The following is a 16,311-nucleotide window of genomic DNA, read 5'->3' as shown; positions in this document are numbered from 1 at the left end:
TTATAATTTTTTTTTTGATATATATATATATATATATATATTTTTTGGTGCTGGTCAAAACGCCCCATAATTTTAATAACTTTTTTCGCGTTCAGGATATACTAGAATAGATGCAAGAGAAGGAAAAAAAAAAAAAGCCATATGGTAATTGATCATATTAACCCCCACATTGATCGAGAAATACAAAAGAGTGCACAACGAAAATGCAAAGCAGACTTATCTGTGACGGAAGATGAAGGGTAACTGTTTATTATATGTCCTGAAACCAGTTCACAGAATTATTTAAGGGTGAGATGTGGGGTTTAGGCAGTTACAGTAGTTTCAGAACAATTCGTTGATGATGTCGTCCTCGGCTAGAGCAATATTGCTATAACTACTACTACTAGTCTTGCTGCCTTTGTTGAGAAGAATCGCTATCATGTTATGGCGACTGACTGTAGTAAAGTTGTTTATTATGAGGATCTGGTAACTGTTATCTTTAAGCTGAACGCTATTAATGAAGTTTTCTCCATCTTTCGAAAGCTGAATCTGCTTGGACATAAACCCCCATTCGTTCTCCATGCTCACTATCAAACCTTTTGGTGTAAAAGTGTTTCCACCGGTTATGCTTTTGCGGACTTTTTCCTTAATGCGTTTGAACCTTGCTGCTTTCGGGACCATCTGAATGACCACAATGAGCGGTTCGGCTACGCTCTCACCATTCCACAACCTCGTGATGGCGTCAGCTAAGGGAGTTGGTCCCAGAGGGAGTTTGTCCCTCGGCTTAACTCCTTTCTGCTGCTCAAGGCTATCATAGTTGCTTTTGTAGCCTAACTTGGTTTGTTTGGTGCCGACGAATAAATTTTTGAGTTGAAGGGTGGTAGCGTCTTTGAAAAAAAAGGATTTGCTATTTGCGCTACTAAAAGCCACCACGTAAACGTTCACCACATCTATTCCCAAGGTGACGGTGTTGCCATTGATGAGATTGACCAGAACGAACCGGTCCTGATTCGATACTTCACCTTCGGTCTTCAGCACTGGTAGACCATTTACTGTTTGGGTTCCCCGGGACACGATTTCTCGCGGTGCCCCTATGAAGTCTCTGTATGAGGCCTCGGTGGCACCTGCCACATTGAAGGAGATGGAGGGATAGGCCTGGACGTCGCCATGGATTCCAAGGCTAAAAATTGATAGAACGATGTATAATATTGCTGCTACTACTCTCATCTTGCTATACTTGCTAATTGCTATGCTTGCTAATTGCTATGAGGCTATATATATACACTGTATATAGTATATTCATGTAATTTGATGGCCAACACGAGGAACTCAAGGCCGACTCTTCATGTCAGATTGCCATGTGACTGCCAACCGCCCCCATTGTTCATTCACGGCTACTTCTTTTTGGTTTATACTGGCACGAACATCAACATTATACGAACATGATTTACAAATACCCGTGATAAAAAATTAAAAAATATATATATATTATGAAAAATGTTATGAATTTTAAATAATTTATTATATTTCTTTTTTATCAAATTCTTCACATGTGTGTGAGTTGTATACAAATTTATATATGTGTAGGTTCTATCTCCATATAAAAAGTTTGGTAAACTTTTTTTATAAATTATTTGAAATTCTTAACCTAACTCAAAATTTACATTAAGATGATAACAATAGAAAATTATTTCAAAATATAGTTATTAAATCCATGTGTTAATAAAATTAAAAGTATAGCAATCATGCCTTTGTTTGGTAAAGATTTTTTTTTTTTGTTTTTTTTTTAAGATTAAAATAGGTTAAAATAATTAATAAGATAAAATATTATATTAAATTTATATCATTTTATTTATTTTTATTTTTTTGTTACAAATATCACATCTAACTATAAAAAAATTTAAACATAAATATTTTAGTCTGCTAAAATAATTAAAAATTAAAACAGCATATTAAAATACCCAATTTTCAAACCAGGCCCATATTTAATGATAGAATGAAAGGATTTTAAATATTGTGGATAAATTCATAGATATTGAAAATTACCATATAAAAAATTTTAAAAAAAAATTGAATGATAGTTGAATCTTTCTATATTTTTTTCCTATGCTAAATCAAAGTTTAAAATCTTCAGGTAATTAATTTTACTGGCTAATTTTATAGGCTTCATTCGGGAAGTAATGATTTTAACCAAAATTCAAATAAATAATGTTGAAAGTCTTAATTTTACGGTGAAATTGACTCATTATGAGACTAATTTGGACTCACTTCACTAATTAAACCGTTCATCTCATACAATCAACTAAGAAAATTATTGATAAGAAAATTATTAAGATCAAATATCGATTGTCATACCATCAGATCATTTTTATCTATACGGCAGTACATGTTTTTAAAAGTAAACTATTCATGTGTTATAAGATATATGTGATTTGATTATGTCATTAGTTATGCTTAATCAATTCAATTTTTTGTATACATATTTTTTTCAACTTGTTATATACACTACAAGAAATTCACTTTTGCCAACTAAAAATTTGGTCGGCAAAAGTCCATTTTTAGTCGGCAAAAGTTATTCGCAACCAATTTTTTTAGTCGCCACTTTGGTCGCCAATTGAGGGTCGGCAAAAGTAATTGGCGACCAAAACTTTTGTTACTAGAGAAAAGTTAGATTTGCCGACTAAATTTTTGGTCGCTAAATATATCATTACCGCGACTAATTCATTTAGTCGCTAAAACACTTTGGTCGCGAAAAGTGATATTTTCCTGACCAAATATGTTTGTTGCCAAAAGCAAAAAATCGGCGACCAACTATTTTCGTCACCAAAAGTTGAGGAATCGCCAACTAATAATTTAGTCGCCAAAAGGTAAGGTATTGCCGACCAATGATTTTAGTCGCAAAAGTGTAGAATTTGGCGATCAATTATTTAGTCGCCAAAAGTTTTCTCGACCAAATATTTTGTCACCAAAAGACATTAAACAATTAACGACTAATTAGTTAGTCACCAAATCTCTTTTTTTTTTTTTTTTTTTTGAACAATCAATTTTTGTTTATAAACATTCAATCCAATATTGAACAAAATTCATTCAACCCAACCTAAATATAACATTAAAATTCATCATATTTTCTTGCTCAATCCCAAACTTTACAATCATTCCATTCAAAACATTAATTGAGACAAGTTTTAAACATCCATCCATTGAAAACCAGTAAGTAATTGAACAAAAATTAAAAGGAAAATCAATGAAGGAATCCAAAAAAAATTCTAAAACAGGAAGGAATATATATGGTTTTGAAGCATCAGCCTTGTGCTTGATCGTTTTTGGAAGTCACCTACAAATAAAATAAGAAAAGTTAGAATCTAGAAAAACATCCAAAATGAAGTATTCTCATAAAAAAAAATTAACCATATGGAAAAAAATTTATATGATTACATGACAAACATTTGATGATGACTATACCACAATTAAGTATTGGCATACCTGAACAATGAGACAAAGCAGCTCAGCAAGTCTCGTCAAGGTAATCCTTCAGTAATACTTTGAGACAACAAGGATGTTCTGCAAGAAACCATAATGTCTTGTAGATGAACCATTGCAGCATATAATTGAAATATATAATTGAACATAAGTGAAAGATTACATGTTCTATTACTCTCTGTCTCAAATCTTCAGTTGCTCCGTTACCTAAAGAACCACCAAGCATGTTCTTTTCATTCTCAAATTCATCCTTGAATGTATTCCATAAAGTCATCCACTGAATAACCTCCATTGTAACAAGCTGTTTCAAGAGCAACCTATGTCAGAACATAAGGGCAAGCATCCAATAGTGTTAACAGAACAAAACTATGCTCTCTGTTTTTTTGGTCATTTACTATTGGTTTCAGATTAATTGGATAGACGTACCTAAAATTAGGAATTTACTATTGGATCTTTATCCTCCAATGTGGAATTAAGAAGGCTTGACTGCATAGGATCATGCGGTTACAAAACTAAATACCAGCATATTTTCCGCAGGACCTGCATCAAATAATTGTTAGACAAGCTGAAAAATAGTGGAGAAAGCTTATTTTTCTATTTTTTCCCCTCCTTTAGACAAAGAAAAAAAGAAAAGAAAAGAGCACAAGTTTAGTGACTGCAATGGAGCCTGACCACAGTGGAAGGATACATCACTTCAGGCCGGCCACATGACATACACATTACATAAAATACTTTCTCCAAGGTAACAAGTAAGAAACAAGCAAATTCCAACAAAACTACGAATGAGAGAGAATCAGCCACCAGCTGGCCATACAACCAGGAAACATTACATGGTTGCATTCATCTTTTGCTTTAATTCCTTGATTCTTTTCATTTTAATATAAAAAATGCTTTTAAACCTTTCCTTTTCTCTCATTTTCTACATCAAAGTAGTGCCTTTTATTCTCTTTTAAAGGTTTCACCGTCAAGTGTCTTACATTGACACATCCCTCTGGCTGCATTGCCCAAATAAGCTTCTAAGTTTAGATACTAAACAAAAGAACAAATTACATCAAACCCCCCAAAAAACAACCTAAAACTATACCATATAATTATAGCCTCAAAATACAGCCAAAACCCCCAAAAAAGAAAGCAAAACCAAATTCACATAAGAAAACATTTCATGAAATCAAATCAACATCATGTTAAGAAATAAAAACAAAAACATTCAATGGTTTGGATACCTACTTGTTGCCTTTAATCTTGAACCAAGCCTCATCACAATGTCTGTGGGCTGCAGTTAAATCATCTTTACAAGAGCAACCCAATTCAATAGGGATTCCATTAGATTCTTGATTAGTTGCATCCAAGCTCAGATGACAAATCCTACAATCCCTCTCAGATCTTGCCAAATGTACCTTAACCTGTGGGACCCCAGCTTCCAGATCCACCTCTACCGAACACTCCGACGCAGAGGATTCCCTACTCACACCAACAATCTCAGCACCAGAGAGGCTTGACGACGCGTCGGCAGTGGAGCTAAGATCGTCACTTCCTCCGTCGCTCAAGGTTGAGCCACCAGCACCACCGGTGGTGGCGGCGTCTTCCAAATCAACATGGGACTTGTCTACAGTTGCCATTTGCGAGACCTAGAGACAGATTCCTCATGTAAAGGCAATGCGACACTGAGATCATTAATATCCCCACAAAATATTGAGGGTTTTTGAGGGCTCTTCAACCTCTGAAAATGGAGGAAAGAGAAATCACAGTAACCCCCCTCTTTCTCTCTCTCTCTATCTCTCTCTATGCATACATACCGATATACTTTACATAAGGCTAAACCATACTTGATCTTGGGGTTGTTTGAAGATAGACGAACTGGTAGTAGTAGAAAAATGGTGATGGTGGTGCTATTAGGGGCGAAAATAAAGAGCAACCATGTGAGTAATACAAAGATTGTGAGAGAGAGAGAGAGAGAGAGAGAGAGAGAGAGAGAGATAACATACATACCTAACAATGGAGGCCCAAGTACTTCTCGTAGCGCCACTGATGGTGTCATGACCCGAACCCCCCCGGTGGGTTAAGGACATAATCGGCCAGTAATCATGAGATTACCTACGGCCTCAAACCAAACCAAACGTATTTTAACAGAGTTAATGGGGGCCAAACGGAAGCAATTCAAAACTTTGTCCATAGAGCTGTGCTTACATGGCACATCAAAACAAACCATACATATATATATTAATAACTCACAACTTAAATACAGTGCTGTAAAATTCTGTTCAGACAGGATCATCCAAAACTAAGTCAACCCATGGAACTGTATACAGACATATACAAAACTTTGCCAACATGACAAAATATAAATACATAACAAAAGGGCGAAGATGGGTCTCATGTGTGAGACATGAGGGTTGACTTTCCAAAACCTATGTTGATCCGCTTAGGCTTTATTGGGGCTGGGTCTGGACCTCTCTTGGCTCACCTACAAACACATGAATGAGCGTGAGCGAAAGCCTAGTGAATAATACCAAGTAAGGGAAATGCATTGATATATTATACAACAGACGGCCTTGGGCCCCATCTCATTCATGCCAATTGGCCTTTGGCCTTTTCGAACTTTCATATCAAACTGGCTCTTAGGCCTGTATATCAAACTAGCTCTTAGACCTTTCAAACTTTTAGGTCAAACTGGCTCATAGGCCTTCCAAACTTTCATATCAAACTGGCACATAGGCCTTTCAGACGTTCAGATCAAACTGATTCATAGGCCTTTCAAACTTTCATATCAAACTGGCACATAGGCCTTTCAGACGTTCAGATCAAACTGGCTCATAGGCCTTTCAAACTTTCATATCAAACTGGCGCATAGGCCTTTTAGACGTTCAGATCAAACTGGCTCATAGGCCTTTCAAACTTTCATATCAAACTGGCGCATAGGCCTTTCAGACGTTCAGATCAAACTATGTCCACCATTCAAATTAATGAACTTTACAAAACTTACATAGAAGTAGCAATTGGACAATAACATATGTCAGATATTATTCACAGTGATCGGTTGATTGGTTCGCCCTGGAACTCGACCCTACACATGCCATGAACATAAAAGGGTCACTAACAATTCAATCCGTTCAAAATTTACATTTTCCTCTTTAGGCTTCATTCTTATCTCTTTAATTCAATTACAATGCTCAATGTATGCCTAAGAGTGTTTAGAAGTGAAAGGGAACGGAAAACAGAACACAAAATGCATTTTCAAAATTTCAGAAAACAGGGTCCCCGCTCGAGCGGACCCTTAAGGCCTGCGAAAGTACTGGATGCATCAAAATTACGCTCGATCGCGAACTCTGGCGCTCGAGCGGAAGGCCTCTCTACATGGCTCCACGCTCGAGCGTGAACTCCCCCGCTCGAGTGGACACCATGTCTGCAAAAAGTGTTGGGTGCACGAAATTCAGGCTCGAGCGGCGGTTTCCTCGCTCGAGCGGTAATCAAACTTTCTGGAAATTCCAAAACTGCTTTTGGAGTTCAAATTCGATGTTCAAAGGTCTCAATTCATGATTTTTGGCTCAAACTTCATATATTTATGTACTAACATGGTACAAACACCAAGTTACATAACAATGGAGCTCAATTTCACAATTTAATCATATGCATGACTCAAACTAACTCAAACTCAACACCAACATGCTCAAATTCAAACAATCAAGCCTTACACCCCCATTATTTGTACATGCATGTGGGAGATGCTCATCATTCACAACTTAATTGGTGAAGAGGTGATCAAAACATGAGTTTCATTTAAAATTGCACATGGATTATACATTTTTATGCTCAAACATGCAATTTCAAAGTACTTCCTCACATGCATGTGCATATAGACTACCAAATCAACAAAACCAACTTGATTTCATCATGAACAATTTATTTTATGTTCTTTATCAACATTCAACTTGAATTCACAAAGATTACAAACTAAGATGCACAAATTCACTCACCTAGGAGCCTTAGTCCTCCCAAATTAAGGTTAATTCTTGAGTTAGACTTCAAAGCTCCAAAGCCTCAAGAGCAAACTTTGATTCTCCTACACTTTCCCTCTCTCTAGTTCGGTTCTCTCCATCTCTTGGAGTCAAAACCAGCCAAAATGAAAATGAAAGATGGATTTGAGTGAGTAGTGCCTTTTTCCATAAATTCCCACTAGCCATAATTTAATAATAAGAATAATTGGGCACTAATTCACCAATTTAATCAACTTAATCTGGTCCAAATCAACTTTTCAATTAAATTTCACCGTAGGCTCTAAAAATTGTGCCAATCACAATGGCGCAATCAATTTCGGATTCTGTGGCCGATGAGGCCTCCAATTTAATTTCCAAAGCAGATAGTCAAACAGATATTCCTACGGTGAACAGATAGAAATTCAAAACCACATATTTTCACACAATGGCACATAAAATTATATTAAACACATAATCATACTCAAGCTATGGACCAATTAGCATACTACGGGACAGGGGTATCACAGTCTTCACCCCTTTAGGAAGTTTGGTCCTCCAAACTTAATTTACCTTCATCGAAAAACAAATGTAGATAGCGTAGTTGCATTTGCTCCTCTTTTTCCCATGTGGCATCCGTCCCATAGTGTTCTTTCCATTCCACTTTCACCATTGGGATGGACCTGCTTCTCAATTGTTTCACTTGTCGGTCAACAATTCGTTCCGGCCATTCAGCATATTCCATATTTTCATCAATAGCTACCCAATGATAATCAATCACATGAAACGGGTCTCGGAGGTAACCCCTCAACATCAACACATGAAACACGTTATGGATTTGTTCAAATCCCGGTGGCAAAGCAACTCTATAAGCAACTGGACCAAGCCTTTCCAGAATCTGAAAAGGCCCAATGTAATGGGGCGACAACTTGCCCTTCTTTCCAAACCTGACTTGGCCTTTCATTGGAGACACACGAATAAACACATGGTCGCCGACCGCATACTCAAAAGGTCTTCTTCGAACATCTGCATAGTTCTTTTGTCGGTCCTGAGCTGTTTTGAGCCTTTGACGAATAGTCTTGATCTTCTCAGAAGTGTCTTGCACAATTTCAGGCCCAAGCAAAGCTCTATCCCCGACCTATGTCCAACAAATAGGTGATCTACACCTCCTACCATACAAAGCCTCGTATGGTGCCATACCGATGCTGGAGTGGAAGCTGTTATTATAAGCAAATTCTGCAAGTGGCAAATTGTCTTCCCAACTCCCCTGAAAATCCAAAGCACACATCCGAAGCATATCTTCCAAAGTCTGTATTGTTCGTTCCGATTGCCCATCTGTCTGTGGGTGGAATACAGTATTGAACCTCAATTCTGTTCCCATAGCTTCCTGCAAACTCTTCCACAATCTAGATACAAATTTCGGATCTCTATCCGACACAATGGACATTGGAACTCCATGTAAACGGACAATCTCCTCAACATAAATATTAGCCAATCTATAAGCATTAAACGTGGTTCTAACTGGTAGAAAATGTGCAGATTTAGTCAGTCTATCAACTACAACCCAAATAGAATCCATACCTCGAGAAGTCCGAGGTAGGCCAATAACGAAATCCATAGTCACATGTTCCCACTTCCATTCAGGAATAGAGAGAGGTTGAAGTAGACCACCTGGTTTCTGATGTTCAGCCTTGACTTGCTGACATTGGAGGCACTTGGACACATATTCTGCAATTTCTTTCTTCATTCTAGGCCACCAATAGGTTTGTTTCAAATCTCGATACATTTTATTGTTACCTGGATGCATAGCAAATGCGGATCTGTGGGCTTCATCTAAAACCCTCTTCTTTAGTTTCGGAATGTCTGGGACACACATTTTGTTCCAAAATCTCAACACTCCATTCTCAATGCTAAACTCTGCTTTCGAACTTGTCTCAAATTCAACAATCACTTTCTTGAGGAATTCATCCTCCTTCTGTTTCTGTTTGATTTCTTCAACAATCGCCGACTCGGCTGTAATAGCGGCTATCAATCCGCCTTGTTCGCACATTACCACTTCAATTTCAGATTTCTCAAAATCCTGCAAAATCTCTCTCTATTCAGTAAGCAAACAAGCCATACTCCCCATTGACTTTCTGCTCAAGGCATCAGCAACTGTATTAGCTTTCCTGGGGTGATACCGAATCTCTAGATCATAGTCTTTTATCAATTCCAGCCATCTCCTCTGTCGTATATTCAATTCCTTCTGCGTGAAGAAGTATTTCAGACTTTTGTGATTCGTGTAGACTTCACACTTTGCTCCATACAGATAATGGCGCCAGATTTTCAAAGCAAAAACAACTGCGGCCAATTCTAGGTCATGTGTTGGATAGTTTTTCTCGTGTAGTCTCTCAACTGTCGGGAGGCGTAAGCAATAACCTTTTCGTTCTGCATTAACACACAACCCAAACCTTTATAAGATGCATCACTGAAAATCATAAAATTTTCCGTACCTGAAGGTAGTGTCAAAATCGATGCAGTGGTCAATCTTGTTTTCAATTCATGAAAGGCTGATTCTCTTTCATTGTTCCACTAAAAAGGTTGTCCCTTGCGTGTCAGTTGGGTAAGAGGCACAACTATTTTTGAAAAATCATTCACAAACCTCCTGTAGTACCCAGCTAAACCCATAAAGCTGCGAACTTCTGTTACATTGGTCGGTGTAGGCCAATTCACAATTGCCTCTATTTTCTGCGGGTCCACCGAAATCCCTTCCCTGTTGATCACATGCCCTAAGAAAGCAACTTCATCCAACCAAAACTCACATTTCTTTAGTTTAGCAAACAATTTCCTTTCCCTAAGTATTTGCAGGACAGTTCTCAAATGCTGTTCATGTTCAAATCTATCTTTAGAGTATATCAAAATGTCATCGATAAAGACTACGACGAATTTGTAACGCCCTCAAATAAATAGCATTAAACCCATTAAATAAGACAAGCATTGAGATTTAAAAGTTCTACATTCTTCCATTACATCAGAATTCTATTACATATGTATTACATGTTAACAACAAAAGCAATTGCCCTACGGGCTTACAGCTTTCCAAGTTAACACTTGGTTACAACAAAGAGTCCTAACTCATACACATTAAGCCCTTGGCTTGAATTACATGTAATACATCAAAAGTAGTACACCAAAAAGGTAGTCCGCCTCTAGCCTCCCAAGCTATGTCCTTGGAGGTGGCATGCTTCCTGAACCTGAAAATGATATCCCCATATAGGGTGAGCCACAGCCCAGTAGAAATATACTAAACCAACCATGAACAATGACTAAAATATTAGCAATTGATAGATGGTCAACACTGACACAATCACATAAATCACATATTTATGCCATACGACTTATGAGTCCAAGTTACCTTTCATTTTCCCTTTTTCAATAGATAGGCATATAAGCACTACCCACATTCTCACCAGATATGTAAAACAACATTATCCACAGATAAGCATACAAGCTATATCCACATTCTACAACAGATATGTATAACAACAATATCCACAGATAAGCATATGAGCTATATCCACACTTCACAAAGATAAGCATATAAGCTCTATCTTCACATTTCTAGACAAGCATATGAGCTCTATCTACGGAGTTCATCCCCTTTCTTCTCCCAACACTATCCGGTTTAGAGGTACATCCCCCATCTTCCCCTAAACCGCGGAGTACATCCCCTTTCTCCTCCTCTACACATAACGTATACAAACACATTGGTTCTATATACAATCACACAATACATATAATTAATGTATTCTATCAACCGTCAAGTTCCATGACACCTTCCATTGATTAGTTTCAGTTTGCCTAATCATCATGCATTGTCTACAACAATCACGACTATCCTCCACCGATAGCCCAAAGCAGTTATTTCTAAACAGAAAATAAATGCACAATGGATATTAAATCAACATTTCATTCCCTCATTCTTCTCCATTAATTATCTCAATTAATTAAACAATGTAATTAGGTCAAATCCCATAATTAACATTTCAACCCTTAGGTCCCGTTTTTATCAATGATTTAACATTTAATCCAATTCTCTATGCCAAACGTGCATACCGGTTTATTATGAATAAAACCCCAACTTTTGTAAAATTACACAAAAGCCCCCAAACTTTCACAAAATTACCAAACCAACCCCAACATCTCAAAATACCAAAATTTAAAGACAAAATCCATAGAGAGGAGTAGGATATCCCTACCTCGAAGTTTGAGCCAAAAAGGAGATGAAGGCTCGAAGATCAACGTGCTCCAAAACCAAACTTTTTCAGATTAAAACAAAGCCCTCACTGCCCTCTATCTTTTTAATAAAGGCTCTAGGCTAGATTCACACCCTAGGGAGATCAAATCTTAGAGAGAGTGCAAGTGTAGAGAGAGAGGGTCTCGGATTTAGGTTTTGCTCAAAGAAAGGGACTGAAAAAGTGATGTTTAAAACGCTGCTGTCCGCTGATATAAAACACCCTCGCTCGAGCGAAGACTTGGTCGCTCGAGCGACCAGACACAAAAACTCTCGCTCGAGCCAAGCAGCTCTCGCTCGAGCCAAAAACACGAACCCTCAGGTCTGCAACCAACAGAAGCTCGCTCGAGCGACAGACCTCTCGCTCGAGCGAAGAACAAGCCAGACCGCTCGAGCCAAGACAAGCTCGCTCGAGCCCAGAAACACTGCTCTCAGGTCCAGACACAAACTCGACGCTCGCTCGAGCGACCAACTCCTCGCTCGAGCGAAGGCCCAAAATTCTGGGCAGCAACACTTGGCTCCCAAACACAACCAACCTGTAACAAACCTGCCCAACACATCCTATAACTCAAATATGAAGTAAAGAGGATGCAAACAAGATAATAAACAACTACCAACACCCACGGACACATGTCCGGGTCACTGTACAACAAGGGTAAACCCGGGATCGCTATAGAATTCATCAAGGTAGGTCTTAAAAATACGGTTCATTAAGTCCATAAATGCTGCCGGAGCATTAGTCACTCCAAACGGCATAACAAGAAACTCAAAATGACCATACTTTGTTCTAAACGCTGTTTTCTCCACATCTTCTGCCTTTACTTTCAACTGATGATACCCGAACCTCAAATCAATCGTGGAAAACACCTGTGATCCCTGCAACTGGTCAAATAAATCATCAATACGGGGTAGGGGGTACTTTTTCTTTATTGTTACCTTATTCAGTTCCCGGCAGTCGATGCACAAATGCAAAGTTCCATCCTTTTTTTTCACAAATAATACTGGTGCACCCCAAGGCGAAGTGCTAGGTCGGATAAACCCCTTGTCAAGCAGGTCTTGCAACTGTTCTTTCAAATCTTTCATTTCGGTAGTAGCCATTCTGTAGGGAGCTTTAGAAATAGGTTGGGTGCCTGGCATAGTCTCAATTGTAAACTCTATCTCCCTGTCTACCAATTCCCCTGGCAACTCATTTGGAAACACATCCGGAAATTCTCTAACAATAGGGATATCATTCAATTCAACATTCATAGATTGCTCAATCAACACATAGCACAAATAACCCTGGCACCCTTTCCTGATTAGTTTACATGCTTTCATTGCAGATATCAAATAAGGTGGAGGCACTACCCAATTTCCCATAAACACAATTTCTTTCTGTTCTGGTGGTTTAAACACAACCCGTTTTGTCACACAATCAATGGTGGCACAATACTTGGTCAACCAATCCATGCCCAAAATTATATCAAAATGCCTAAAGTTCAAGGGCAACAAATCTACATATAGGATAGCGTCCTCAACACGCATTTCACAAAACCGGTATATAGATTCACACAATACAAACTCCCCAGATGGAGCAGACACACATAGCAGATATGGCAATAATTCTAAGGGTCTATTCAATCTAGATGCGAATGCATAGGTCACAAAAGAGTGTGTGGATCCGGAATCAAGTAACACAAAGGCATCCTGATTACAAATAGAAATAGTACCTGAGACAATTGCATTCGCATTCCGTGTATCACCCGGAACAAGCGCAAAAACTCTCCCCTGTCTCACGGTATCCCCGGTGGTAGCGGATCTCAAAGTGTTTCCTGGCTTTGGGATCGATGCAGTGGAACTAGCAGCTTTCTTTCCTTCATTTTGATTACAATCTCGGGCCATGTGCCCTTGTTTACCACACTTGAAACAGGCCCCTGACACACGGTAACAAACCCCACTGTGCCTTTTGCTGCAAATGTTGCACATGGGAGATGTGTCTTGGGAAGAATTCGAGGTGTTTGAGGAGCCCGTGTTTTGCTTTTTCATAAACTTCTTCTTTGAAAAAAAGCCTTGTCTTTTGTTACCTTTCCATTCTGTTGTTGGCTTGGCTTGTCTAGCTATGTTGGCCTCTTATATGATGGCCCTGTCTAGCACTCCAATGTGGGTTTCTAGCTTTAAGACATTCACTCTTTCAAGGATGTCACTTCGAAGCCCACCTTCAAAATGTCTCGCCTTCTTATAATCTTTATCGATCACATGTGGTGCAAACCTGGCCAATTCAGTGAATTTGGCCTCATACTCAGCCACTATCATATTGTCTTGCTTTAGTTCCGTAAATTCTGCCACTTTCCTATTCCGAACACACTGCGGGAAGTACTTGTCGTAGAAAATTTCCAAAAATTTTGCCTAGTTAGCATCTTTGTAACTCTCACGCATTAACATCCACCATCTTCTTGCTTCGTCCTCTAGCATAAAGGTAGCTAGAAGCACTTTCTGTGTCTCCGAACACGGGAACACTTCAAATAGTTTTTCGATCCCGAGAACCCAAGCTTCAGCTTTCAAAGGATCTAGTCTGCCATGGGACTGTGGTGGTTTCATTTTCTTGAACTCTTTGGTGAGGGCTATGATTCGGTCATCATTCTGATTATCTGGCACAGGAGGTGCCGGAGGCGGAGGTGGAGGATGTGGCTGCTGCCACTGTTGTTGCCATTCTTGTTGTTGCCTCAATGACTCTGCCATTTCCTGAATCAGTCTCTCCATTCTATCCAGCCTGGTGATAGTAGACTCTTCTATCTCATCACCCCTTGTCCTCACCATCTGATTAGACTTGCATTATAGTTTATACAGAATGTTCACAAACATGCATATAGCAAGAGCATACATATTCAATTAGTTGTAATGCAAGTAAATCACAAATTATAACACATAGTTGTTCGTATTAAAACAGTTAAGCACATTCTCAATGCTTTCAAATTCATACTTATGAATGCATCCTAGATCTTTTCTAGATGCTTATTGCTCTTTTGGACAAGTGTGTGAGTTATTAACTCGTGCTCTGATGCCACTCAGTCATGACCCGAACCCGCCGCCGTGGGTTAAGGACATAACTGGCTAGTAATCATGAGATTACCTACGGCCTCAAACCAAACCAAACGGAAGCAATTCAAAACTTTGTCCATAGAGCTGTGCTTACATGGCACATCAAAACAAACCATACATATATATATTAATAACTCACAACTGAAATGCAGTGCTGTAAAATTCTGTTCAGACAGGGTCATCGAAAACTAAGTCAACCCATGGAACTATATACAGACATATACAAAACTTCGCCAACATCACAAAATATAAATACATAACAAAAGGGCGAAGATGGGTCTCGTGCGTGAGACACGAGGGCTGACTTTCCAAAACCTATGTTGATCCGCTTAGGCTTTACTGGGGCTGGGTTTGGACCTCTCTTGGCTCACCTACAAACACATAAATGAGCGTGAGCGAAAGCCCAGTGAATAATACCAAGTAAGGGAAATGCATTGATACATTATACAACAGACGGCCTTGGGCCCCATTTCATTCATGTCAACTGGACTTTGGCCCTTTCGAACTTTCATATCAAACTGGCACATAGGCCTTTCAGACGTTCAGATAAAACTTGCTCATAGGCCTTTCAAACCTTCATATCAAACTGGCACATAGGCCTTTCAGACGCTCAGATCAAATTGGCTCATAGGCCTTTCAAACTTTCATATCAAACAGGCGCATAGGCCATTCAGACGTTCAGATCAAACTGGCTCATAGGCCTTTCAAACTTTCATATCAAACTGGCGCATAGGCCTTTCAGACGTTCAGATCAAACTATGTCCACCATTCAAATTAATGAACTTTACAAAACTTACATAGAAGTAGCAATTGGACAATAACATATGTCAGATATTATTCACAGTGATCGGTTGATTGGTTCGCCCTGGAACTCGACCCTACACATGCCATGAACATAAAAGGGTCACTAATAATTCAATCCGTTCAAAATTTACATTTTCCTCTTTAGGCTTCATTCTTATCTCTTTCATTCAATTACAATGCTCAATGTATGCCTAATAGTGTTTAGAAGTGAAAGGGAACGGAAAACAGAACACAGAATGCATTTTCAAAATTTCAGAAAATAGGGTCCCTGCTTGAGGGGACCCTTAAGGCCTGCAAAAGTACTGGATGCATCAAAATTACGCTCGATCGCGAACTCTGGCGCTCGAGCGGAAGGCCTCTCTACATGGCTTCATGCTCGAGCGTGAACTCCCCCGCTCGAGCGGACACCATGTCTGCAAAAAGTGCTGGGAGCACGAACTTCACGCTCGAGCGGCGGTTTCCCCGCTCGAGCGGTAATCAAACTTTCTGGAAATTCCAGAACTGCTCTTGGAGTTCAAATTCGATGTTCAAAGGTCTCAATTCATGATTTTTGGCTCAAACTTCATATATTTATGTACTAACATGGTACAAACACCAAGTTACATCACAATGGAGCTCAATTTCACAATTTAATCACATGCATGACTCAAACTAACTCAAACTCAACACCAACATGCTCAAATTCAAACAATCAAGCCTTACACCCCCATTATTTATACATGCATG

General features: G+C 38.9%; 1 pseudogene; it reads right to left on the bottom strand.

The window, feature by feature from the left end:
* Positions 1-321: 321 nt before the first annotated feature.
* Positions 322-1,206, bottom strand: LOC114269559 (nigrin b pseudogene; annotated as a pseudogene).
* Positions 1,207-16,311: the final 15,105 nt, after the last annotated feature.

Source organism: Camellia sinensis, chromosome 2 (genome assembly GCF_055761805.1).
Source record: "Camellia sinensis isolate YWXY chromosome 2, ASM5576180v1, whole genome shotgun sequence".
NCBI classification, from domain to species: domain Eukaryota; kingdom Viridiplantae; phylum Streptophyta; class Magnoliopsida; order Ericales; family Theaceae; genus Camellia; species Camellia sinensis.
Note: the sequence above shows the minus strand (reverse complement) of the source record. Positions and strands in the feature narration are given on the sequence as shown.